Source organism: Ranitomeya imitator, chromosome 2, assembly GCF_032444005.1.
Source record: "Ranitomeya imitator isolate aRanImi1 chromosome 2, aRanImi1.pri, whole genome shotgun sequence".
Taxonomy (NCBI): Eukaryota; Metazoa; Chordata; class Amphibia; order Anura; family Dendrobatidae; genus Ranitomeya; species Ranitomeya imitator.
In genome coordinates this window covers 357467546-357494050 of record NC_091283.1, presented here as the reverse complement: position 1 = coordinate 357494050, position 26505 = coordinate 357467546, and positions in this window count along the sequence as shown.

Here is a 26505-nt window from a genome sequence, read left to right as displayed (position 1 = left end):
CTGTAACTGTCGTGTGGGCCATGTTGGAGGTTCCGGAACTTTCTACGGTAAACCTCAAGTATAAGCTGGTACTTGGTTATCAGGGCTTGCTTAATGGCCTCATAGTCACCATCTTGTTCTTTAGGGAGAGCAGCAAACACCTCTAGAGCTTTGCCTCTTAGCCCTGGGGCCAGGTATCAGGCCCATTGGTTGCTAGGCAGCCGATACTGTCTGCAGGCTTTCTCAATTCTCAAAGGCGTACAGGAAAGTGTCCAAGTCCCTGTCCTTTTCCATCACAGCAAAGTGCTCTGGCTGGGGTTTAGGGGTCTGAGCGCTATTGACCTCGCCGCTGGACTGGGGTGATCTCTGCACCTGGAGTCGGGCTAACTCCAGCTGGTGCACCCGGTCTGCTTGCCGCTCGGCTCTCTCTGCCTCCCGCTCAGCTTGGGCCTCCTGCTGGTATTGCTGTATCAGTTGCAGACATCCATCATGGTTGTCAGCGGGGAGCAGTTCCAAGGCCGCCAGCAGATTGGGGTCCAATATGCCCTGGTTTCTAGTAGGGCCGGCATTCAGTGGTTGGACCTCTGCTGCAGCACCTTTTCTACTTGTGCTGGCTTCTTCAGCCACTGAGCTCTGAGAGTGGTCTGGAGCAGCTTCTTATTGCACCAGATCCGCGACCAGTTGGTCTTTGTTTTTGCCTGCAAAGTCAATGTGCTGTGACCTGCACAAGGCAATAAGGGTGTCTTTGGTCTGCTTCTTATAAAAGGTTTCTGCCAGCACAACCATGGTTGCCAAATAAAAGATAGGCTAGAAAAGCAAAGAGAAGGGTAGGGGGTAATTGCAAGTACGCAGAGTCCTCTCAAGAACTGTGCAAATTTTTAGTGAGAGGAATGATTGCTCAAACCAGATCACTAATGCTCTATTATCCCACCGCTGTGCCACCACTACGTCATGGTTCACACCGTGCTGCCAACAATATGTCACTGATCCCAACAATATGTCTAGGGTAATTAGTCACCAGAAAGGCTGCCTGCTTTGTATTGGCTATTGGCATGCTGCAGCAAGGGAGATATAACTACTCCCGCACAGGTGGGAACAATAATTATCAACACCGCCGTCGCTATAAACCCTCCCCAATCGCACAGAACAAAGTATGCTACCACCAGCTCCAATTTTCTAAGGATTAATGGGTCCTGAGCCAACCCATATCAGTAGCGTAATTCACTTCAGAGGATGCGACAGTTCGCTTATAGAGCAGGGAGAGACAAGCTAGTAAATTATATATTTTACTCCATAAAAATGTAGGCAGTGTTTACAAAGCATAAAAGATATTATAAGAAGACAAAATCATGTATACAACACAAATTACAAATAAAATGGGATTAAACTTGAAAAGAACACTTACAGGTCGTTATGTCATGGTATCATCTTGGCCTGTGGCTTAGGAGGATAAAAACATCTAGATGCATAGCACATATGTAGAGAGCAGCTGAACACTGGACACAAAACGTTGCTGGAATGCTGTCTCACTAAGAAATTCTTAGCCCAAAACCCAGGCAAGCCCCCTGTGGTGACATCACTTATAGAATGACACCTCCCCTTTACTTAGGATATGAAAACTATTTTTTATGCATAACTTGCTGTGTGAACCTCGCATAAGTATGGCACCATGCTCATGATGTTCCCAAAGTCAGGGGCGTTCCTTTAAGTGTGAACACGGAGCAATTACATGAACCACTTACCTAGAAATCTGCACTTTGCATTCGTTGCATCTAGCTGCTAGCGCTTTCAGTGGGTGATAGATCTACCGATGGACATCCGGAATATATAATTTTTTATCTCTCTAGCCCAAATCATTGCAGCTATATATAACTTTAATCAAACAAAGAAACTCAGGACTTTACACCAGTTCCAACTAGTATTAGATAGGAGGGGGGAATGAGTGGTTTTCACAAAGACTGATATCTGAAGCTACAGCCATAAACTGCTCACACATTGGTATCAAGTTGCACAGAGTATCTGCCATAGGGCTTTGTTTGTTGTATGAGCGAATGCAAAGGGGGAGAATGGGAGGTCAAAACTGCAGCGTGCGTGTCTGTGCCATGGTACTTTTTAGAACTAATCTCACATTATGAAATTTTCCCATCAGCTGACACCAGTAACTGGAGGTAAACTTTATACCTCTGATCACAGCTGAGTGCTCACGCTGTCTTCTGAGAGCGTTGGAACCAAGGCTCTCTGACCGGTGGGGATGATTTCAGGAGCAGTGTTTGCTATCATGCACATTACAGAGCAGCAAACCCTGGATGTTTGGGCTCCCCATTCAAGTGAATGGGGTCCGGGTTCGGGTCTGGGTACTGTTCTGGTATCCGTATGTGACATGCAGAAATAGTGCTAACTGCTGTTGCCTCAAAAGCATCCAGCAACTAGAGGGGTTAACACAGTCACAGGAGACAGGGAGTGGTTATCAGAACCCTAGGGGGATTGTGATAAACTTATTTACTGTTCTGGCAGCAGCCAAATGGATGAGTGGTGTGTTTCTGTGAACTGTCTCACAAAAGTTCAGGCAAGTGAACCATAGGGATACATGATTTCATTACAGATTGGAGCAGGGCTAACTCCCTATACTGCTAGTTGAGAAAGCCTAACAGGAGCAGGAAGATAAGGACTGGAAGAAGTTGTATTACAGGGACAATCTCCCTCAGCAAACCCCCCTCCCTCCTCCATTATACTGTGCTAAAAGGAATCCTGTGTACTACTGTGTTTTTGTAAAGAGTCTGCATCTGTGCTTAACTGTGCTATCAAAAGAGACTGTTAGTCAATGTGCCTCTAAGAAGCAGCTGTACTGTTTCTGAGGCCTGTGCTTAAGAGACTTGAATTTTACTGAACGTGCTGTGACATTAAACTACACTGTTAATGTTCCTGAGGACTCTATCAATTGTATTTGTGTGAGCAGTGGATCCATCTTGTTCCTGAGGAAGCTGCAGTACATGGTCGCCCTGAGTAAAGGAATCCCCAGAGTTCCAAATAATTCATGACACTTGTCCGGCCCCTTTCTATGCCTAGTGGCGTACATGTAACACAAACCCAACCTTTTTGTAAATGTTCAGCCAAACCTGCCGGACCTGAGCATCCAGTAGTCCGCCCATCTCTACTTGTATAGCATGGGGATGCAGCAGCATCCTTATGCTATGCAAACTGTCAGTGCTGCACTGACAGTCAAAGTTGCTGATCATGCTCTGCACATGATCGAGCAACTTTGCTAGCTCTGGAGACCCGGATGTTGTCATTGCAACATTGGGTCACCATGGCAATGATTGAGGTCTCCAATCCAAGGGCAGAGGGACTTTCTCCCCTCTGTCTGCTCACAAAATGCTGTGTTCGAGTAAAATGAAAGCATTTAGGGGGAATTAGGTGGCACAGCCTGGACAAATATAATGAACAGTAGATATACAAGTGTATTTAGGCAATGAATGTGTGACACCTGCCGCACCTGGTTCGCAGCATACTTACCTCTCCTGGCGTGCTTCTCCCGCTGCTGCTCCGGCTGGGTCTTCTGCCGTGCCCGACGCGCTTGTCTGGCCCTGCGCATCCCCGGTGTGTCCGTACGCTGCCTGGCTTCTCGACTTCTGGTCTCCTTGCTGGCTTCTGGTTCCCGGTGGTGACGCGTGCGCACTCCTCCCTTCGGCTCCAGCGGCGTACATGCACTCCCTCTGGCCGACCTTCGTTCGTTACGCTCCTCCTTTCCATGATGCTGCTGGTTCCCTGACCAGGAAGTTCTACTTACGCTTCCTTTATCAGGTAGCCTCTCCCTCTGTCCTTTGCCTGTTTGTCATTTGTCCTCACTTGACCCAGGTCCCTCTGTGCTTCGTTATCTCCAGGACGATACTCTGTCCATCCTGTGTCTACGTCTTACCCTGTCAGTCCTGGTCATCCGCCATATCTGGCTTGTCCTGTGTCTCCGCCATATCCTGCTGGTCCAGTGTCTCCGCCATATCCTGCTCGTCCAGTATCTCCGCCATATCCTGCTGGTCCAGTGTCTCTGCCATATCCTGCTGGTCTTGTGTTTCCGCCATATCCAGTCTGTACCACCATACCCTGTCTGTCCTGGGCGTCCGCCATATCCCATCCACTCTGTGTTTCAGTCTCTGTCACTCTGTCCTGTGTCTCCGCCTTAGCCTCTTCTGCGTCTTTCCTCTCCTACTTCCTGTTCCCTGTATCAGCTTCTGCGGCAATAGTCTCCTTTGGGCCAGCCCCTAACACTCCCTGTGTTGGGGGTGGTACACTAGGCCTGCTCACCCTTGGGTGGTTCGTTGTCGTGGTTCTGCGGGTTCACTTTTAGGACGTCTATAGGATCTGACAGTATGTTAACAAATACATAGGATATTCCATAGTAACAAAAGTATCCCGTAAGAGTTTTCAAGGTGCTGTCAGCAGAAAATATTTACCAACCCAACCTGTATGCAGGCACACAAAGCCCCGATTACATCATCCACTAACAACAGGAGGTACCCCTTAAGGTAAAACAGACGAACAAATGACTATGGCCATAGGGAAGGAGACAGAAGACACAAGGATAGAAGATAATCGACTGAGTACTAGTGATGAGTGAACGTGCTCGCATTTCTGGGATTATTTGGTGGTAACTGGTGTCTCCACCCAGCGATTTTGGCGGACTTTAAAGACCCAATGACGGTGCCGCAGCCATCTTTGTTGTGGTCGTGCAGTGATTGGCTTGGCTGTACAGCATCATCCCGAGTATAAGAGACCTGGCGCCGCCCTGCTCGACGCATTCTGTTCCTGTTTCAGCGAGAGTAGGGAGAGCTGCTGCCAAGATGGGATCAGAATCGTGGTTTTTAGAGGTAGTGTAGGTATGTAACTCTTACATCCACAACTCCTGAGAAACCAACAGTCCTTTTTAGGGCTAATTCATGGTTCCCGATATTGCAGCGCTAGGTAGGCAGGGCACAGCATATACACATAAGTGCAAGGCCTGCAGGCCTCCACTGCATCCCTCCCAAAGCTCCATAACTGTCTGCTGCTGCAGCTTCTTTACTATATACCTAGTTGGATTTTTTTTTCCAAAAATTCACCATGCCCCCAAAAAATAGTCTGTTCTGTCAGACCGAGGACCGTTGAAAAATCATAGTTTGTCAGGTATGCGTAGCATTGTTGTGTGTGTGCTACTCTTGCATACCTCCCAACCGTCCCGGATCCAGCGGGACTGTCCTGATTTTGACAGTCAGCCCCGCGATCCCAGGCGGGACATTAATTGTCCCGCACTGGTTGGGAGGTATGTGATATTACCCGGTCAGCTGAGAGCTCCCTGAGTCCCTGCACCCAGTCTGCACAGCAGCACTCCACATGATGGCTGCTCTGTGCGCACAGGACCTGTGATGAGGTCACAGGATGGGAGGAGTCAGGGGTCACATGATCGGGAGGAGGACCTCCGTGTATAGGACTTTGCTGGTTGCCATGGCGCCGGAGGAGGGTAAGGCAGCTTATGTGTGAGGTCAGGAGGTGTTTACAGTGTGGATGTAGCAGAGCCGTGTGTATGAGGTGTATGGATCAGGGCAGCGTGTGAAAGGTGTATGGAGCGGAGTTGTGTGTGTACGATGTGTACAGAGCGGAGGCGTGTGTGTAAGAGGTGTACGGAGCCGTGTGCATGAGGTGTACGGAGCACAGCCGCGGGTGTACGAGGTGTACGGAGCCGTGTGCATGAGGTGTACGGAGCGCAGCCGCGGGTGTACAAGGTGTACGGAGCCGTGTGCATGAGGTGTACGGAGTGCAGCCGCGGGTGTACGAGGTGTACGGAGCTGTGTGCATGAGGTGTACGGAGCGCAGCCGCGGGTGTACGAGGTGTACGGCGCAGAGCAGCGTGTGAAAGGTGTACGGAGCGGAGCACAGCCGCGTGTGTACGAGGTGTGCGGAGCACAGCATCGTGTGTACGAGGTGTACGGAGCACAGCCACGTGTGTACGAGGTGTACGGAGCACAGCCGCGTGTGTACGAGGTGTACGGAGCACAGCCACGTGTGTACGAGGTGTACGGAGCACAGCCGCGTGTGTACGAGGTGTACGGAGCGGAGCAGCATGTGAAAGGTGTACGGAGCGGAGTCGTGTGTACGAGGTGTACGGAGCACAGCCGCGTGTGTACGAGGTGTACGGAGCACAGCCGCGTGTGTATGAGGTGTATGGAGCGGAGTCGTGTGTAAGAGGTGTATGGAGCGGAGTCGTGTGTAAGAGGTGTGCGGATGAGAGCAGAGTGTGAAAGGTGTATGGAGTGGAGCCACGTGTGTATGAGGTGTACAGAGCAGAGCCACGTGTGTACGAGGTGTGCGGAGCAGAGCCATGTGTGTACAAGGTGTGCGGAGCAGCGTGTGCAATGTGTATAAAGCGGAGCCGTGTGTGTACGAGGTGTACGGAGTAGTGCCGTGTGTGTATGAGATGTATGGAGAGGAGCCAGAGGTGTATGAGGTGTACGCAGCGGAGCTGTGTGTGTGCAAGGTATATGGAGCGGAGCAGTGTGTGCAATTTGTATAAAGCGGAGCCGTGTGTGTATGAGGTGTACGGAGTAGTGCCGTGTGTGTACGAGATGTATGGAGAGGAGCCGTATGTGTATTAGGTGTACGCAGTGGAGCCGTGTGTGTGCAAGGTATACGGAGCGGAGCAGCTTGTGCAATGTGTATGGAGCGGAGTGGTGTGTGTATGAGGTGTACGGAGTAGTGCCGTGTGTACGAGATGTATGGAGCGGAGCCGTGTGTGTATGAGGTGTATGGAGCGGAGCTGAATGTGTACGAGGTGTACGGAGCGGAGCCGTGTGTATGAGATGTATGGAGTGGAGCCGTGTGAACGGAGCTGAGCCGTGTGTGCAAAGTGTACGGAGCGCAGCCGCGTGTGTAGGAGTAGCTATGTGTGGCCATTATACGGTACGAAGTATCATGTGCGGTCAATATACAGTATGGAGCATCATGTGCGCTCATTATACAGTATGGAGCATCATGTGTGGCCATTATACAGTATTGAGCATCATGTGCGGTCATTATACAGTATGGAGCATCATGTGCAGTCATTATACAGTATGGAGCATCATGTGCGGCTATTATACACTATGGAGCATCATGTGCGGTCATTATACAGTATGGAGCATCATGTGCGCCCATTATACAGTATGGAGCATCATGTGCGGTCATTATACAGTACGGAGCATCATGTGTGGCCATTATACAGTATGGAGCATCATGTGTGGCCATTATACAGTATAGAGCATCATGTGCGGTCATTATACAGTATGGAGCATCATGTGTGGCCATTATGCAGTATTGAGCATCATGTGTTGTGAATTCTGTTGTTAAGCTCCCTCCTGTGGTCATGAATGGTACTTCGGCTGGTTCTGTCCATGGGCTTCCTCTGGTGGTTGTGAGTGGGGCTGCGGCTTCTGAGGTTCCTTCCACAGGTGACGAGGTTAATTCGTTAGCTGGCTGCTCTATTTAACTCCACCTATATCATTGCTCCATGCCACCTGTCAATGTTCCAGTATTGGTCTAGTTTGCTCCTGGATCGTTCTTGTGACCTGTCTTCCCAGCAGAAGCTAAGTTCCTGCTTGTTTTTCTCTGTTTGCTATTTTTTCTGTCCAGCTTGCTATTTTGATTTTTGTCTTGCTTGCTGGAAGCTCTGGGATGCAGAGGGAGCGCCTCCGCACCGTGAGTCGGTGCGGAGGGTCTTTTTGCACCCTCTGCGTGGTCTTTTTGTAGTTTTTTGTGCTGACCGCAAAGTTACCTTTCCTATCCTCTGTCTGTTCAGTAAGTCGGGCCTCACTTTGCTAAATCTATTTCATCCTGTGTTTGTAATTTTCATCTTAACTCACAGTCATTATATGTGGGTGGCTGCCTGTTCCTTTGGGGAATTTCTCTGAGGCAAGGTAGGCTTTATTTTTCTATCTTAGGGGCTAGCTAGTTCCTTAGGCTGTGACGAGTTGCATAGGGAGCGTTAGGAGCAATCCACAGCTATTTCTAGTGTGTGTGATAGGATTAGGGATTGCGGTCAGCAGAGTTCCCACGTCTCAGAGCTTGTCCTGTATTATTAGTAACTATCAGGTCATTCCGTGTGCTCTTAACCACCAGGTCCATTATTGTCCTCACCACCAGGTCATAACAGTACAGGTGGCCAAAAGTATTAATGCATCTCAATAGAGGGATAAGAGAAGTTCTGAGACCATTTTTTTTCTTTGCAGTGTGTTTTGTCTCTCTTTTCCCCTTTACCTCTGGGTGGTTCAGGATACAGGTGTAGATATGGACATTAAGGTCTGTCCTTTTGTATGGATAATCTCACTGCAAGGGTACAAAACATTCAAGATTTTGTGGTTCAGAATCCGATGTTAGAGCCTAGGATTCCAATTCCTGATTTGTTTTTTTGGGGATAGATCTAAGTTTCTGAATTTCAAAAATAATTGTAAATTGTTTCTTGCTTTGAAACCTCGCTCCTCAGGTGACCCTGTTCAACAAGTGAAAATCATTATTTCTTTGTTACGTGGCGACCCTCAAGACTGGGCATTTTCCCTTGCGCCAGGAGATCCGGCATTGCGTGATGTTGATGCGTTTTTTCTGGCGCTCGGATTGCTTTATGATGAACCTAATTCAGTGGATCAGGCAGAGAAAATCTTGCTGGCTCTGTGTCAGGGTCAGGATGAGGTAGAGATATATTGTCAGAAGTTTAGGAAGTGGTCTGTACTCACTCAGTGGAATGAATGTGCGCTGGCAGCAATTTTCAGAAATGGTCTCTCTGAAGCCCTTAAGGATGTCATGGTGGGATTTCCCATGCCTGCTGGTCTGAATGAGTCTATGTCTTTGGCCATTCAGATCGATCGACGCTTGCGTGAGCGTAAAGTTATGCACCATTTGGCGGTATTATCTGAGCATAGACCTGAGCCTATGCAATGTGATAGGACTTTGACCAGAGCTGAACGGCAAGAACACAGACGTCGGAATGGGCTGTGTTTTTACTGTGGTGATTCCACTCATGCTATCTCCGATTGTCCTAAGCGCACTAAGCGTTTCGCTAGGTCTGCCACCATTGGTACGGTACAGTCGAAATTTCTTTTGTCCATTACTCTGATTTGCTCTTTGTCATCCTATTCTGTTATGGCATTTGTGGATTCAGGCGCTGCCCTGAATTTGATGGACTTGGAGTTTGCTAGGCGCTGTGGTTTTTTCTTGGAGCCCTTGCAGTATCCTATTCCATTGAGAGGAATTGATGCTACGCCTTTGGCCAAGAATAAGCCCCAGTACTGGACCCAATTGACCATGTGCATGGCTCCTGCACATCAGGAGGATATTCGCTTTTTGGTGTTGCATAATCTGCATGATGTGGTCGTTTTGGGTGGCCATGGCTACAGGTCCATAATCCAGTATTGGATTGGAAATCTATGTCTGTGTCCAGCTGGGGTTGTCAGGGGGTACATGGTGATGTTCCATTTTTGTCTATTTCGTCATCCACCCCTTCTGAAGTCCCGGAGTTTTGTCGGATTACCGGGATGTATTTGATGAGCCCAAATCCAGTGCCCTACCTCCTCATAGGGATTGCGATTGTGCTATCAATTTGATTCCTGGTAGTAAGTTTCCTAAGGGCCGACTGTTCAATTTATCTGTGCCAGAACACGCCGCTATGCGGAGTTATATAAAGGAATCCTTGGAGAAGCGTCATATTCGCCCTTCGTCGTCACCATTGGGAGCAGGGTTCTTTTTTGTGGCCAAGAAGGATGGTTCTTTGAGACCTTGTATTGATTACCGCCTTCTTAATAAGATCACAGTTAAATTTCAGTACCATTTGCCGCTGCTGTCTGATTTATTTGCTCGGATTAAGGGGGCTAGTTGGTTCACCAAGATAGATCTTCGTGGTGCGTATAATCTTGTGCGTATTAAACAGGGCGATGAATGGAAAACAGCATTTAATACGCCCGAGGGCCATTTTGAGTACATGGTTATGCCATTCGGGCTTTCCAATGCTCCATCAGTATTTCAGTCCTTTATGCATGACATCTTCCGAGAGTACCTGGATAAATTCCTGATTGTATATTTGGATGATATTTTGGTCTTCTCGGATGATCGGGAGTCTCACGTGAAGCAGGTCAGAATGGTGTTCCAGGTCCTTCATGCTAATTCTTTGTTTGTGAAGAGGTCAAAGTGTCTCTTTGGAGTTCAGAAGGTTTCATTTTTGGGTTTCATTTTTTCCCCTTCTACTATCGAGATGGACCCTGTTAAAGTCCAGGCCACTTATGATTGGACTCAGCCGACATCTGTGAAGAGTCTGCAAAAGTTCTTGGGCTTTGCTAATTTTTATCGTCGCTTCATCAGTAATTTTTCTAGTGTTGCTAAACCGTTGACTGATTTGACCAAGAAGGGTGCTGATGTGGTCAATTGGCCTTCTGCAGCTGTGGAAGCTTTTCAGGAGTTGAAGCGTCGTATTTCTTCTGCCCCTGTGTTGTGCCAGCCAGATGTATCGCTCCCGTTTCAGGTCGAGGTTGATGCTTCTGAGATTGGAGCAGGGGCTGTTTTGTCGCAAAGAAGTTCTGATGGCTCGGTGATGAAACCATGTGCCTTCTTTTCTAGAAAGTTTTCGCCTGCTGAGCGCAATTATGATGTTGGCAATCGAGAGTTGTTGGCCATGAAGTGGGCATTCGAGGAGTGGCGTCATTGGCTTGAAGGAGCCAAGCATCGCGTGGTGGTCTTGACGGATCACAAGAATTTGACTTATCTCGAGTCTGCCAAACGGTTGAATCCTAGACAGGCTCGTTGGACGCTATTTTTCTCCCGTTTTGATTTTGTGGTTTCGTACCTTCCGGGCTCTAAGAATGTGAAGGCTGATGCCCTGTCAAGGAGTTTTGTGCCTGACTCTCCGGGTGTTCCTGAGCCGGCGGGTATTCTCAAAGAGGGGGTAATTTTGTCTGTCATCTCCCCTGATTTGCGGCGGGTGCTGCAAAAATTTCAGGCTGATAGACCTGACCGTTGCACAGCGGAGAAACGGTTTGTCCCTGATAAATGGACTAGTAGAGTTATCTCTGAGGTTCATTGTTTGGTGTTGGCTGGTCATCCTGGAATCTTTGGTACCAGAGATTTGGTGGCTAGATCCTTTTGGTGGCCGTCTTTGTCGCGGGATGTGCGTTCTTTTGTGCAGTCCTGTGGGACTTGTCCTCGGGCTAAGCCCTGCTGTTCTCGTGCCAGTGGGTTGCTTTTGCCCTTGCCGGTCCCGAAGAGGCCCTGGACGCATATTTCTATGGATTTTATTTTGGATCTCCCTGTCTCTCAAAAGATGTCCGTCATTTGAGTGGTTTGTGATCGCTTCTCTAAGATGGTCCATTTGGTACCCTTGTCTAAATTGCCTTCCTCCTCTGATTTGGTGCCGTTGTTTTTCCAGCATGTGGTTCTTTTACATGGCATTCCGGAGAACATCGTTTCGGACAGAGGTTCCCAGTTTGTTTCGAGGTTTTGGCATTCCTTTTGTGCTAGGATGGGCATTGATTTGTCTTTTTCCTCGGCTTTCGATCCTCAGACAAATGGCCAAACCGAACGTACTAATCAGACTTTGGAAACATATCTGAGATGCTTTGTTTCTGCTGATCAGGATGATTGGGTGTCCTTTTTGCCTTTGGCTGAGTTCGCCCTTAATAATCGGGCCAGCTCGGCTACTTTGGTTTCGCCGTTTTTCTGCAATTCTGGTTTCCATCCTCGTTTCTCTTCAGGGCAGGTTGAGTCTTCGGACTGTCCTGGTGTAGATACTGTGGTGGATAGGTTGCAGCAGATTTGGACTCATGTGGTGGACAATTTGACATTGTCCCAGGAGAAGGCTCAACGTTTCGCTAACCGCCGGCGCTGTGTGGGTCCCCGACTTCGTGTTGGGGATTTGGTTTGGTTGTCGTCTCGTTATGTTCCTATGAAGGTTTCCTCTCCTCAGTTTAAGCCTCGTTTCATTGGTCCGTATAAGATTTCTGAGGTTCTCAATCCTGTGTCATTTTGTTTGACCCTTCCAGCTTCTTTTGCCATCCATAATGTATTCCATATGTCGTTGTTGCGGAGATACGTGGCGCCTGTGGTTCCATCCGTTGATCCTCCTGCCCCGGTTTTGGTTGAGGGGGAGTTGGAGTATGTGGTGGAGAAGATTTTGGATTCTCGTATTTCGAGACGGAAACTCCAGTACCTGGTCAAGTGGAAGGGTTATGGTCAGGAAGATAATTCCTGGGTCTTTGCCTCTGATGTTCATGCTGCCGATCTGGTTCTTGCCTTTCATTTGGCTCGTCCTGGTCGGCCTGGGGGCTCTGGTGAGGGATCGGTGACCCCTCCTCAAGGGGGGGGTACTGTTGTGAATTCTGTTGTTAAGCTCCCTCCTGTGGTCATGAATGGTACTTCGGCTGGTTCTGTCCATGGGCTTCCTCTGGTGGTTGTGAGTGGGGCTGCGGCGTCTGAGGTTCCTTCCACAGGTGACGAGGTTAATTCTTTAGCTGGCTGCTCTATTTAACTCCACCTAGATCATTGCTCCATGCCACCTGTCAATGTTCCAGTATTGGTCTAGTTCGCTCCTGGATCGTTCTTGTGACCTGTCTTCCCAGCAGAAGCTAAGTTCCTGCTTGTTTTTCTCTGTTTGCTATTTTTTCTGTCCAGCTTGCTATTTTGATTTTTGTCTTGCTTGCTGGAAGCTCTGGGACGCAGAGGGAGCGCCTCCGCACCGTGAGTCGGTGCGGAGGGTCTTTTTGCGCCCTCTGCGTGGTCTTTTTGTAGTTTTTTGTGCTGACCGCAAAGTTACCTTTCCTATCCTCTGTCTGTTCAGTAAGTCGGGCCTCACTTTGCTAAATCTATTTCATCTCTGTGTTTGTAATTTTCATCTTAACTCACAGTCATTATATGTGGGGGGCTGCCTTTTCCTTTGGGGAATTTCTCTGAGGCAAGGTAGGCTTTATTTTTCTATCTTAGGGGCTAGCTAGTTCCTTAGGCTGTGACGAGTTGCATAGGGAGCGTTAGGAGCAATCCACGGCTATTTCTAGTGTGTGTGATAAGATTAGGGATTGCGGTCAGCAGAGTTCACACGTCTCAGAGCTTGTCCTGTATTATTAGTAACTATCAGGTCATTCCGTGTGCTCTTAACCACCAGGTCCATTATTGTCCTCACCACCAGGTCATAACAATCATGTGCGGCTATTATACAGTATGGAGCATCATGTGCGGTCATTATACAGTATGGAGCATCATGTGGGGTCATTATACAGTGTTTAGCATCATGTGGGGCCATTATACAGTATTGAGCATCATGTGTGGCCATTATACAGTACTGAGCATCATGTGGGGTCGTTATACAGTATGGAGCATTGTGTGGCCATTATACAGTATGGAGCATTGTGTGGCCATTATACAGTATGGAGCATCATGTGCGGCCATTATACAGTATTGAGCATCATGTGTGGCCATTATACAGTATGGAGCACTGTGTGGCCATATTTTTTTGTTTATAATTATTCTTTATGAACAGTGTGATCAGCAATGCTAAATGGGTGTGGTTGAGACGTGGGTATGGGTGGGATTAGTGAATGGGTGTGGTCAGAGGCGTGGCCTAAAATTTGCCGCGGCGCGTCCCTCTTTCCCAGCTTCAAAAGTTGGGAGGTATGCTCTTGTGCCACATTTTTTTGTGTGTGTGTTTTAAATTCACTGATAAAGGCCTCATATATCTGCGTGCTCCAAGTTTGGTCATTGTAGGCCGGAGGATCCCTTTTTTTGCTGTCTGTTACTGAAATCATATACAGCACTATTTAGCATAAAATAGTATTAAAAGGCCACATATTGGCCAGTGTGGTATTTCCGTGAGAGCCCTCATATATCTGCGTGCTCCAAGTTTGGTCATTGTAGGCCAGAGGACCACTTCTTTTGCTGTCTGTTACTGAAATTATATACAGCACTACTTAGCATAAAAAAATATTAAAAGGGCACATATTTGCCAGTGTGGTATTTCCGTAAGAGCCCCCATATATCTCTGTGCTCTAAGTTTGGTCATTGTAGGCCGGAGGACCATTTTTTTTGCTGTCTGTTACTGAAATCATATTCAGCACTATTTTGCATAAATAAAATATTAAAAGGCCACATATTTGCCAGTGTGGTATTTCCGTGACAGCCCTCATATATCTGCGTGCTCCAAGTTTGGCCATTGTAGGCCAGAGGACCACTTTTTTGCTGTCTGTTACTGAAATTATATACAGCACTATTTTGCAGAAAAAAATATTAAACGGGCACATATTTGCCAGTGTGGTATTTCTGTGAGAGCCCCCATATATCTGCGTGCTCCAAGTTTGGCCATTGTAGGCCGGAGGACCACTTTTTTGCTGTCTGTTACTGAAATTATATACAGCACTATTTAGCATAAAAAAATATTAAAAGGCCACATATTTGCCAGTGTGGTATTTCTGTGACAGCCCTCATATACAGTACAGACCAAAAGTTTGGACAAACATTCTCATTTAAAGATGCTTTTGTATTTTCATGACTATGAAAATTGTACATTCACTCTGAAGGCATCAAAACTATGAATTAATACATGTGGAATTATATACTTAACAAAAAAGTGTGAAACAACTGAAATTATGTCTTATATTCTAGGCTCTTCAAAGTAGCCACCTTTTACTTTGATGACTGTTTTGCACACTCTTGGCATTCTCGGATAAACTTACCCTCAGAAGCAGAGGTGACTATTGGTCTTCCTTTCCTGGGGCGTTCGTCATGTGAGCCAGTTTCTTTGTAGCACTTGATGGTTTTTGCCACTGCACTTGGGGACACTTTCAAAGTTTTCCCAATTTTTCAGACTGACTGACCTTCATTTCTTAAAGTAATGATGGCCACTCGTTTTTCTTTACTTAGCTGCTTTTTTCTTGCCATAATACAAATTCTAACAGTCTATGCAGTAGGACTATCAGCTGTGTATCCACCAGACTTCTGCACAACACAACTGATGGTCCCAACACCATTTATAAGGCAAGAAATCCTACTTATTAACCCTGACAGGGCACACCTGTGAAGTGAAAACCATTCCCGGTGACTACCTCTTGAAGCTCATCAAGAGAATGCCAAGAGTGTGCAAAACAGTCATCAAAGCAAAAGGTGGCTACTTTGAAGAACATAGAATATAAGACATATTTTCAGTTGTTTCACACTTTTTTGTTAAGTATACAATTCCACATGTGTTAATTCATAGTTTTGATGCCTTCAGTGTGAATTTACAATTTTCATAGTCATGAAAATACAGAAAAATCTTTAAATGAGAAGGTGTGTCCAAACTTTTGGTCTGTACCGTATATACGCAAATTATTGATGGCCCAGAATTCCCATTCCATCAACCCAAATATATATAAGTGTAATAAACCAAACAGTGATATTAGTGTGCAAGCATCCTTTAAATATAAACACCTCCACAGTGAATGAAAAAAACTATGCAATGTGATGGGGCGTATATATAAGTGCCCCCAAATGGAGGCAATCAAACGACCCATAATGGAGTGCTCTAATACACACTAAGACCCAATACACACTTAGATATTAATAGTGAAAAAAGGCAAATATCAATGCCCACAAAGACAGTTGAAAATTCGTGATAAAGTGCCATAGTGCCATTTTAGTAAGAGTATTATATACTTGACAACACATGTCATTTTCAAATGTGATACTATAAAACATATAAAAAACGGTATCAATGAATATGTGTATATAAAAAGTTAGTCCACATATCTCACCTAGAAGTGAAATCGAGACAGGGTACATTAAAAAGCAGAAAATTAAAAATAAACATGAATAGAAGAAGTGTGAATAAAGAAAAAACATACTACAGAAATATATACAAAAATGGTATACTGACAAAGTATCCCATGTCAATGTAACTACCACAAAGGAAAATTTTCTCCATTGAATTGGTGGGCCATGAGAACACTAAATGGCCCAATATTCCAATATGCAGAATATACAACTTCGCTGGCCTTCCAGTCAACCATTTACAATAAGATGTAAGTCCATATATATAATAGTAGACCAGCATTGGTCCAGTCCTGGGCAAGAACATCCGTCTTAACATACTGGATGATGATATGTGTCAGATGGAAATCTTGTCCTGTTTGGTTAAGGTGATCTCGACCACCCATTTCTCTTATACGGTCATCAGATATTGTCCTTTTCAATTATTGGTCATCTCTTCACCACAAGTCACGTAAATACAACCTGGTGAAGGAGAGAGGAGGGAGTGGGATAGGAGGAAACGGGGTATAGTCAATCAGTCGGCCTCCAGGGTCATACTAAAGAGCGCATACATTAGTACCAAGTGTGTCAATTGTGTGTCCCTTACCTGGGGGTAACAATCGGATGTCCACTTTCTGGATATTGTTATGCCCTTCTTTGTTTTTATATGTTATGTATGTTACGGATTCTTATCTTGTTTGCAGAAGGTTATAAATAAATATAAAAAAAAAGATTGGCCAATGTAAGAGATCCTTTAACATATTTTTACATGTGTCCTCCCATCCTCTAAAATATTGAGCCTGGGCTACCAAAAAATAGACCCACGGGTTAGGAACCGCTAACCCCCATCTGATCTGTCCCTCTGCAGAGTTTTCAATTTAATATGAGCCATTCCACCTCTCCAAAGCAGAGATCTAAACACCCCATCAATAGTCCAAAAGAACCTAAAAGGGATCCTGTTGTGAATTCTGTGGTCAAGCTCCCTCCTGTGGTCATGAATGGTACTTCGGCTGGTTCTGTCTATGAGCTTCCGCTGGTGGATGTGAGTGGGGCTGCGGCTTCTGAGTTTCCTTCCTCAGGTGACGAGGTTAAGTCGTTAGGTGCTGCTCTATTTAACTCCACCTAGTTCTTTGTTCCTGGCCTCCAGTCAATGTTCCAGTATTGGTCTGGCTCTCTCCTGGATCGTTCTTGTGGCTTGTCTGCCCTGCATAAGCTAAGTTCTGCTTGTGTTACTTTTGTTTGCTTTATTTTCTGTCCAGCTTGCTATATTGGTTTTTCTTGCTTGCTGGAAGCTCTGAGATGCAGAGGGAGCACCTCCGTACCGTTAGTCGGTGCGGAGGGTCTTTTTGCCCCTCTGCGTGGTTGTTTGTAGGTTTTTGTGTTGACCGCAAAGCTATCTTTCCTATCCTCGGTCTATTCAGTAAGTCGGGCCTCACTTTGCTAAATCTATTTCATCTCTGTGTTTGTATTTTCATCTTAACTCACAGTCATTATATGTGGGGGGCTGCCTTTTCCTTTGGGGAATTTCTCTGAGGCAAGGTAGGCTTATTTTTCTATCTTCAGGGCTAGTTAGTTTCTCAGGCTGTGCCGAGTTGCATAGGGAGCGTTAGGCACAATCCACGGCTACCTTTAGTGTGGTATGATAGGATTAGGGATTGCGGTCAGCAGAGTTCCCACGTCTCAGAGCTCGTCCTATGTTAGTAACTATCAGGTCACTTTGTGTGCTCTTAACCACTAGGTCCATTGTGGTTCTGAATCACCTGTTCATAACAGTACTGGAGGACCAAAGTACTAATGCTTCTCAATAGAGGGATAAGAGAACTTCTGAGACCATTTTTTTTTCTTTGCACTGTGTTTTGTCTTTCTTTTCCCCTTTACATCAGGGTGGTTCAGAACACAGGTGTAGACATTGACATTCAAGGTCTGTCCTCTTTGATGGATAATCTCGCTATAAGTGTTCAGAACATTCAAGATTTAGTGGTTCAGAATTCAATGTTAGAACCTAAAATTCCTATTCCTTATTTTCTGGAGATAGAGCTAAGTTTCTGAATTTCAAAAAAAATTGTAAACTATTTCTGGCTTTGAAACCCCGCTCCTCTGGTGACCCAGTTCAACAAGTAAAGATCATAATTTCTTTATTACGTGGTGACCCTCAAGACTGGGCATTTTCCCTTGCGCCAGGAGATCCTGCATTATGTGATATTGATGCGTTTTTTCTGGCGCTCAGGTTGCTTTATGATGAACCTAATTCAGTGGATCAGGCAGAGAAAATCTTGCTGGCTCTGTGTCAGGGTCAGGATGAGGTAGAGATATATTGTCAGAAATTTAGGAAGTGGTCTGTGCTCACTCAATGGAATGAATGTGCTCTGGCAGCAATTTTCAGAAAGGGTCTCTCTGAAGCCCTTAAGGATGTAATGGTGGGATTTCCTATGCCTGCTGGTCTGAATGAGTCTATGTCTTTGGCCATTCAGATCGATCGACGCTTACGTGAGCGTAAAAGTGTGCACCATTTGGCGGTATTATCTGAGCATAGACCTGAGCCTATGCAATGCAATAGGACTTTGACCAGAGCTGAACGGCAAGAACACAGACGACGGAATGGGCTGTGTTTTTACTGTGGTGATTCCACTCATGCTATCTCCGATTGTCCTAAGCGCACTAAGCGGTTCGCTGGGTCTGCCACCATTGGTACGGTACAGTCGAAATTTCTGTTGTCCGTTACTTTGATCTGCTCTTTGTCATCCTATTCTGTCATGGCATTTGTGGATTCAGGCGCTGCCCTGAATTTGATGGACTTGGAGTATGCTAGGTGCTGTGGGTTTTTCTTGGAGCCCTTGCAGTATCCTATTCCATTGAGAGGAATTGATGCTACGCCTTTGGCCAAGAATAAGCCTCAGTACTGGACCCAGCTGACCATGTGCATGACTCCTGCGCATCAGGAGGATATTCGCTTTTTGGTGTTCCATAATCTGCATGATGTGGTCGTGTTGGGGTTGCCATGGCTACAAGTCCATAACCCAGTATTGGATTGGAAATCAATGTCTGTGTCCAGCTGGGGTTGTCAGGGGGTACATGGTGATGTTCCATTTCTGTCTATTTCATCATCTACCCCTTCTGAGGTCCTAGAGTTCTTGTCGGATTACCGGGATGTATTTGATGAGCCCAAGTCCAGTGCCCTACCTCCGCATAGGGATTGTGATTGTGCTATCGATTTGATTCCTGGTAGTAAGTTTCCTAAAGGTCGACTGTTTAATTTGTCTGTGCCTGAGCACGCCGCTATGCGGAGTTACGTAAAGGAATCCTTGGAGAAGGGTCATATTCGCCCGTCGTCGTCGCCATTGGGAGCAGGGTTCTTTTTTGTGGCCAAGAAGGATGGTTCGCTGAGACCTTGTATTGATTACCGCCTTCTAAATAAAATCACGGTCAAATTTCAGTACCCCTTGCCGCTGCTGTCTGATTTGTTTGCTCGGATTAAGGGGGCTAGTTGGTTCACCAAGATAGATCTTCGTGGTGCGTATAATCTTGTGCGCATTAAACAGGGCGATGAATGGAAAACAGCATTTAATACGCCCGAGGGCCATTTTGAGTACCTGGTTATGCCATTCGGGCTTTCTAATGCTCCATCAGTGTTTCAGTCCTTCATGCATCACATCTTCCGAGAGTACCTGGATAAATTCCTGATTGTATACTTGGATGATATTTTGGTCTTCTCGGATGATTGGGAGTCTCACGTGAAGCAGCAGGTCAGAATGGTGTTCCAGGTCCTGCGTGCGAATTCTTTGTTTGTGAAGGAGTCAAAGTGTCTCTTTGGTGTTCAGAAGGTTTCATTTTTGGGTTTCATTTTTTCCCCTTCTACTATCGAGATGGACCCTGTTAAAGTTCAGGCCATTTATGATTGGACTCAACCGACTTCTCTGAAAAGTCTGCAAAAGTTCCTGGGCTTTGCTAATTTTTATCGTCGCTTCATCAATAATTTTTCTAGTATTGCTAAACCGTTGACTGATTTAACCAAGAAGGGTGCTGATGTGGTCAATTGGTCTTCTGCTGCTGTGGAAGCTTTTCAAGAGTTGAAGCGTCGTTTTTCTTCTGCCCCTATGTTGTGTCAACCAGATGTTTCGCTCCCGTTCCAGGTCGAGGTTGATGCTTCTGAGATTGGAGCAGGGGCTGTTTTGTCGCAAAGAAGTTCTGATGGCTCGGTGATGAAACCATGCGCCTTCTTTTCCAGGAAGTTTTCGCCTGCTGAGCGTAATTATGATGTTGGCAATCGAGAGTTGCTGGCCATGAAGTGGGCATTCGAGGAGTGGCGTCATTGGCTTGAAGGAGCTAAGCATCGCGTGGTGGTCTTGACTGATCACAAGAACTTGACTTATCTCGAGTCTGCCAAACGGTTGAATCCCAGACAGGCTCGTTGGTCGCTGTTTTTCTCCCATTTTGACTTTGTGGTTTCGTACCTTCCGGGCTCTAAAAATGTGAAGGCGGATGCCCTGTCTAGGAGTTTTGTGCCCGACTCTCTGGGTTTGTCTGAGCCGGGGGGTATTCTCAAAGAGGGGGTAATTTTGTCTGCCATCTCCCCTGATTTGCGGCGGGTGCTGCAAAAATTTCAGGCTAATAGACCTGAAAGTTGCCCAGCGGAGAAACTGTTTGTCCCTGATAAATGGACGAGTAGAGTTATCTCTGAGGTTCATTGTTCGGTGTTGGCTGGTCATCCTGGAATCTTTGGTACCAGAGATTTGGTGGCTAGATCCTTTTGGTGGCCGTCCCTGTCGCGGGATGTGCGTTCGTTTGTGCAGTCCTGTGGGATTTGTGCTCGGGCTAAGCCCTACTGTTCTCGTGCCAGTGGGTTGCTTTTGCCCTTGCCAGTCCCGAAGAGGCCCTGGACACATATCTCTATGGATTTTATTTAGGATCTCCCCGTCTCTCAAAAAATGTCGGTCATTTGGGTTGTTTGTGATCGCTTCTTGAAGATGGTCCATTTGGTACCCTTGTCTAAATTGCCTTCCTCCTCTGATTTGGTGCCATTGTTCTTCCAGCATGTGGTTCATTTACATGGCATTCCGGAGAACATCGTTTCTGACAGAGGTTCCCAGTTTGTTTCGAGGTTTTGGCGAGCCTTTTGTGCTAGGATGGGCATTGATTTGTCTTTTTCCTCGGCTTTCCATCCTCAGACAAATGGCCAGACTGAACGAACCAATCAGACCTTGGAAACATATCTGAGATGTTTTGTTTCTGCCGATCAGGATGATTGGGTGTCCTTTTTGCCTTTGGCTGAGTTCGCCCTTAATAATCGGGCCAGCTCGGCTACTTTGGTTTCGCCGTTTTTCTGCAATTCTGGTTTCCATCCTCGTTTCTCTTCAGGGCAGGTTGAGTCTTCTGACTGTCCTGGTGTGGATACTGTGGTGGATAGGTTGCAGCAGATTTGGACTCATGTGGTGGACAATTTGACATTGTCTCAGGAGAAGGCTCAATGTTTCGCTAACCGCAGGCGCTGTGTGGGTCCCCGACTTCGTGTTGGGGATTTGGTTTGGTTGTCATCTCGTTATATTCCTATGAAAGTTTCCTCTCCTAAGTTTAAGCGTCGTTTCATTGGTCCATACAGGATTTCTGAGGTTCTTAATCCTGTGTCTTTTCGTTTGACCCTTCCAGCTTCTTTTTCCATCCATAACGTATTCCATAGGTCATTGTTGCGGAGATACGTGGCACCTGTGGTTCCATCCGTTGATCCTCCTGCCCCGGTTTTGGTTGAGGGGGAGTTGGAGTATATAGTGGAGAAGATTTTGGATTCTCGTATTTCGAGACGGAAACTTCAGTACCTGGTTAAGTGGAAGGGTTATGGTCAGGAAGATAATTCCTGGGTCTTTGCCTCTGATGTTCATGCTGCCGATCTCGTTCGTGCCTTTCATTTGGCTCATCCTGGTCGGCCTGGGGGCTCTGGTGAGGGTTCGGTGACCCCTCCTCAAGGGGGGGGTACTGTTGTGAATTCTGTGGTCAAGCTCCCTCCTGTGGTCATGAATGGTACTTCGGCTGGTTCTGTCTATGAGCTTCCGCTGGTGGATGTGAGTGGGGCTGCGGCTTCTGAGTTTCCTTCCTCAGGTGACGAGGTTAAGTCGTTAGGTGCTGCTCTATTTAACTCCACCTAGTTCTTTGTTCCTGGCCTCCAGTCAATGTTCCAGTATTGGTCTGGCTCTCTCCTGGATTGTTCTTGTGGCTTGTCTGCCCTGCATAAGCTAAGTTCTGCTTGTGTTACTTTTGTTTGCTTTATTTTCTGTTCAGCTTGCTATATTGGTTTTTCTTGCTTGCTGGAAGCTCTGAGATGCAGAGGGAGCACCTCCGTACCGTTAGTCGGTGCGGAGGGTCTTTTTGCCCCTCTGCGTGGTTGTTTGTAGGTTTTTGTGTTGACCGCAAAGCTATCTTTCCTATCCTCGGTCTATTCAGTAAGTCGGGCCTCACTTTGCTAAATCTATTTCATCTCTGTGTTTGTATTTTCATCTTTACTCACAGTCATTATATGTGGGGGGCTGCCTTTTCCTTTGGGGAATTTCTCTGAGGCAAGGTAGGCTTATTTTTCTATCTTCAGGGCTAGTTAGTTTCTCAGGCTGTGCCGAGTTGCATAGGGAGCGTTAGGCACAATCCACGGCTACCTTTAGTGTGGTATGATAGGATTAGGGATTGCGGTCAGCAGAGTTCCCACGTCTCAGAGCTCGTCCTATGTTAGTAACTATCAGGTCACTTTGTGTGCTCTTAACCACTAGGTCCATTGTGGTTCTGAATCACCTGTTCATAACAGGATCCATATCGGTGAATTGGGAATTGGATACAGCAGCTGGGGTATCCATATCAATTTAATAAAATTGTCTCTCCCTACAACTGATAAAGGAAGTTTAGACCACGCATCCCTTTTCCGTGTAAACTTAGTAAGGATTGGGGCTAAATTTAGTTTTTCATAATCTAGCGTGCTAGGTGAGACCATCACTCCCAAATATTTAAATATGTGGATATATTTAAATGTTAGGGCTAGCGGAACGCACCGAGTAAATATAGATGTTTTATTGTATTTGATGCGTTCGCAGCCCGGGGTCCACCATGCAGGAGAACCTGCTGCTAGCAAATGGCGGCACTATATGGCGGTATGGACTAGCTCTGTTATTTCACAGAGCAGCCGTGAAAGCAAAGCACTGCGCCCTGTTAGACTTCACAGAGGCACAGGCTAACTGCCCAACAGAGAGCAGTCAGTGGTCATGCATGCACACAAAACTCCTCGCCGGAGGTGCCAGCATTCTAGGGGCTTATTTCAGCCAGGTCCCTGAATACACACAAACACACAATCTCCTCGCCGGAGGTGTCAGCATTCTAGGGGTTTATTTCAGCGGGTCCCCGAACACAGTCTTACATGACCACACTGGCGCAAAGCACATAACTTAGAAAGATACTAGCGCATTGGCCGTGCGGTCATGAGAGACCTTCCTGGAGGACCAATGGATTTAGCTGCAGTATCTGAACATGTGACCCTCGATCTCCACTGAGAGATCTTACTCTGGGCATGCTCAGAACGAGAAAAGCAGGACTTAGTCCTAGAAACGCCTGCTCGCCGCTGCCCAGCACTGGCTTCATGACAGAAGCAGGAAAAGCAGCAGTAACCCTTTGAACAGAGTCAGACTGAGCGAGACGCTGGGACTGACGTCCCTGTTGAGCAGGCTCCACTGTGGCAGGAGAAGAATGGGAGACCGCAGCAGAGATGGCCCAAGATTCCCCCTGTGCAGAGGCGGAAACTCGACCCCTAACATTTAAATATCCACAAAAACACTAGTGCACGCCCTTATCATCTCCCGCCTCAATTACTGTAACCTTCTACTCTCTGGGCTCCCCTCTAGGACTCTGGCACCACTCCAATCCATCCTACACTTTGCTGCTCGACTAATCCACCTGTCTCCCTTTATTCCCCAGCCTCTCCTCTCTACCAAGCCCTTCACTGGCTTCCTATTGTTCAGAGGCTCCAGTTCAAAACCCTTACTATGACATACAAAGCTATCCACAACCTGTCTCCTCCATACATCTGTGACATGGTCTCCAGGTACTTACCCACACGCAATCTTCGATCCTCTCAAGATCTCCTTCTCTACTCCCCTCTTATCTCTTCTTCCCACAACCGCATACAAGACTTCTCCCGTGCATCCCTCATACTCTGGAACTCTCTACCCCAACACATCAGACTCTCGCCTGCCACGGAAACCTTCAAAAAGAACCTGAAGACCCACCTCTTCCAACAAGCCTACAACCTGCAATGATCCTTAGTCTGTTGAACCGCTGCACGACCAGCTCTACCCTCTCCTAGTGTATCCTCGCCCATCCCCTGTAGACTGTGAGCCCACGCGGGCAGGGTCCTCCCTCCTTCTGTACCTGTTAGTGCCTTTTTTTTGCTCATGTTTATTGTATTTGTCTATATTTGCCTCTTTTCACATGTAAAGTGCCATGGAATGAACGGCGCTCTATAAATGTATAATAATAATAATAATTTAACTATTGATACCTGTTGCAGTCCAGAGCTATGTGGATTGACAAATTGACCCCCGCCTCATTTAATGGCATCAGCACCGATTTAGACCAGTTAACCCCTTTACCCCCAAGGGTGGTTTGCACGTTAATGACCAGGCCAATTTTTACAATTCTGACCACTGTCCCTTTATGAGGTTATAACTCTGGAACGCTTCAACCGATCCCAGTGATTCTGACATTGTTTTCTCGGGACATATTGTACTTCATGATAGGGGTAAAAATTCTTTGATAGTACCTGCGTTTGTTTGTGAAAAAAAACGAAATTTGGCGAAAATTATGAAAATTTTGCAATTTTCCAACTTTGAATTTTTATGCAATTAAATCACAGAGATATGTCACACAAAATACTTAATAAGTAACATTTCCCACATGTTTACTTTACATCAGCACAATTTTGGAACCAAAATTTTTTTTTGTTAGGGAGTTATAAGGGTTAAAAGTTGACCAGCAATTTCTCATTTTTACAACACCATTTTATTTTAGGGACCACATCTCATTTGAAGTCATTTTGAGGGGTCTATATGATAAAAAATACCCAAGTGTGACACCATTCTAAAAACTGCACCCCTCAAGGTGCTCAAAACCATATTCAAGAAGTTTATTAACCCTTCTGGTGTTTCACAGGAATTTTTGGAATGTTTAAATAAAAATGAACATTTAACTTTTTTTCACAAAAAATTTACTTCAGCTCCAATTTGTTTTATTTTACCAAGGGTAACAGGAGAAAATGGACCCCAAAAGTTGTTGCACAATTTCTCCTGAGTACACCGATGCCCCATATGTGGGGGTAAACCACTGTTTGGGCGCATGACAGAGCTCGGAAGGGAAGGAGCGCCATTTGACTTTTCAATGCAAAATTGACTGGAATCGAGATGGGACACCATGTTGTGTTTGGAGAGCCTCTGATGTGCCTAAACATTGAAAGCCCCCACAAGTGACACCATTTTGGAAAGTAGACCCCCTAAGGAACTTATCTAGATGTGTTTTGAGCGCTTTGACCCACCAAGGGCTTCACAGAAGTTTATAATGCAGAGCTGTAAAAATAAAACAAAAATGTTTTCCCACAAAAAATATTTTTTAGCCCCCAGTTTTGTATTTTCCCGAGGGTAGCAGGAGAAATTGGACCCCAAAATTTGTTGTCCAATTTGTCCTGAGTGCGCTGATACCCCATATGTGGGGGGGAACCACTGTTTGGCCGCATGGGAGGGCTCGGAAGGGAAGGAGCGCCATTTGGAATGCAGACTTAGATGGAATGGTCTGCAGGTGTCACATTACGTTTGCAGAGCCCCTAATGTACCTAAACAGTAGAAACCCCCCACAAGTGACACCATTGTGGAAACTAGACCCACTAAGGAACTCATCTAGATGTGTTGTGAGAGCTTTGAACCCCCAAGTGTTTCACTACAGTTTGTAACGCAGAGCCGTGAAAATAAAAAAACTATCCCCAAAAAATTATTTTTTAGCCCCCAGTTTTGTATTTTCCCGAGGGTAACAGGAGAAATTCGACTCCAAAATTTGTTGTTCAATTTGTCCTGAGTGCGCTGATACCCCATATGTGGGGGGGAACCACTGTTTGGGCGCATGGGAGGGCTCGGAAGGGAAGGAGCGCCATTTGGAATGCAGACTTAGATGGAATGGTCTGCAGGTGTCACATTGCGTTTGCAGAGCCCCTAATGTACCTAAACAGTAGAAACCCCCCACAAGTGACCCCATATTGGAAACTAGACCCCCCAGGGAACTCATCTAGATGTGTTGTGAGAACTTTGAACCCCTAAGTGTTTCACTACAGTTTATAACGCAGAGCCGTGAAAATAAAAAATCTTTTTTTTCCCACAAAAATTATTTTTTAGCCCCCAGTTTTGTATTTTCCCAAGGGTAACAGGAGAAATTGGACCCCAAAAGTTGTTTTCCTATTTGTCCTGAGTACGCTGATACCCCATATGTTGGGGTAAACCCCTGTTTGGGCACACGGGAGAGCTCGGATGGGAAGGAGCACTGTTTTACTTTTTCAACGCAGAATTGGCTGGAATTGAGATCGGACACCATGTCGCGTTTGGAGAGCCCCTGATGTGCCTAAACAGTGGAAACCCCTCAAGTATAACTGAAATATAACCCTAACCACACCTCTAACCCTGACACACCCCTAACCCTAATCCCAACCCTATTCCCAACTGTAAATGTAATCTAAACCCTAACCGTAACTTTAGCCCCAACCCTAACCCT